The sequence below is a fragment of the Anastrepha ludens genome, chromosome 6 (assembly GCF_028408465.1).
Source record: "Anastrepha ludens isolate Willacy chromosome 6, idAnaLude1.1, whole genome shotgun sequence".
Taxonomy (NCBI): Eukaryota; Metazoa; Arthropoda; class Insecta; order Diptera; family Tephritidae; genus Anastrepha; species Anastrepha ludens.
In genome coordinates, this window is record NC_071502.1 from 33,466,248 (window position 1) to 33,468,306 (window position 2,059).

Genomic DNA, 2,059 nt, shown 5'->3' on the forward strand with positions numbered 1-2,059 from the left:
TACATAAAAATGTGCTGGCATGACAAAACATAATTGTATAATATTAGACTTACGAGCATAAGAAATGAATGAATAGTAATAACTAAATATATATTTTAATATATATAATAAGTATAAAAATAAATGAAAAAATAAGAATACAATAAAAAACACAAAACGATTTAAATCTAGATTTTTCTTTGAAGATTCATAAAATTGTGGATTTTTTGGAGGACAATAAATGTACATACAGCTATGGATACGTAAATGGCACATTTTTTAAAGCCAACTTTGATATGCTTTACTAACGTCAATTTAAAAAAAAAACGAACAGGTATTTGCTTCTTTATAAAGACTTATTTCTTATATTCAACGATAACATAAAACAAATATTGAATTCAATTTGAACACCAAAAAAATTTAAAAATTCTGAAAAGGTAACAGAATTTGTTGGACACATAAATGGCACAACCTTAAAAAACAAACCTGCAAGTTATTAATATTTTGTGCTGTAGCCTTTGTTTTTAATTACTGCTTCACACCTGCGACTCATACTTTCTACGAGTTCTTGGCACTTGTTGTTAGGTATGGAGTGCAGTACCATGATTTCTGAACGGCAGACCAAAGATCATCCAAAGTTTTATAGTTTTTCCTTGCCACTTCCATCTTAATTTCATTCCACAGATTTTCGATTGGATTTTAGTCAGGGCTTTGAGCAGGCCAGTCCAAAACATCGATTTTTTCCGTACTAAACCAACTCTTTACTAGTTTGGAGGAGTGTTTGGGGTCATTGTCTTGCATAAAACACCATTTAATGGGCATATTTTCAAAGGCATAAGGTTCCATGTGGTTTTTTAAAATATTTAAGTACTGAGACTTGTCCCTTTTATCATCAATTCGAACGAGTGGGCCTATTCCGTGCCAAGAAAATACACCCCACACCATGATATTTCCGCCACCGTGTTTGGCCGTCTTCTGGGTGAACCTAGGATTGTATTCTTGGCATATCGGTCGGTGTACAAATACTCTCCCATCTGGTCCTATCCTGTTGATTTTGGTTTCGTCACTCCACAGCACGTTTTTCCAAAAATTTAGACTTTTCCCTTCATTGGTTCTGGCGAAAGATAGCCGTTTCGAAATATTTTTCTTAGACAGAAGTGGGTTTTTCCTGGAAATGTGTCGAAATAAGTTTGCCTCGTTTAACCGCCTTCTAACCAGCCGAGAGGATATTTCTGTGTCCAATGACTGACTAATATCGGATGCTATCTGCCGCGTTGACATAAAAGGATCAACTTTCACCCTCCTTATAATGGCAGCATCCGTTCGCGCATCGGTCTTTCGTGGTCTTGGCTTCGAGTTTTGCCTTTTGTCAGTATTTCGGGGTTACCAGCAACTGAATTAATTGCATTGTATACTTTTTTTCGTGAACAGCTCAAAATTTTAGCCATTTCTGCCACTTTTTCCCCTGCTTTATGCATTTGCCATATGACCCTTCTTTCTTCAATTGTTGTGTGATTACCTGACCCCATTTTGTGTTAATTTTTTTCCAAACACTTTAAATAATACAAATTGTCTAACTAAACAAAATATTGTACACATCTAATGCAGGTTGCGTCTTTACTGCATATAAAAGCAAACTGTGCCATTTATGTGTCCACTTATAATCAGCGATGTTTACAAAAAAACTGATAACGGTAAACAACAAACCAGACAAAACGGTGCATTTAGGCGCCATAAGTTGGAGTATTACTGCGGCGCCGATAATACCACAACAATTTTGCATTACCTAAAATTTATGTTTGAAAATTTTTCACATTGCGTTCATATGAAATTTTGTGCCATTTACGGGTCCATAGGTGTATATACAGTAACTCACAGCTTATTTGATGCAGCCAAAAAACAAATTTTTAAAATATACAATATTTTATGGTATTTCTATAACAGAAAAAAAATCGCGTATTTTTTTATTGTTAAATAACATGTTTTATTTAATAAAAAAAATAACAAAAAATGTTTCTTCATAAGAAAGATATGGAAAATTAAAACAATTCAGTTACAGTTTTGAGGGCACTGCTTAAAT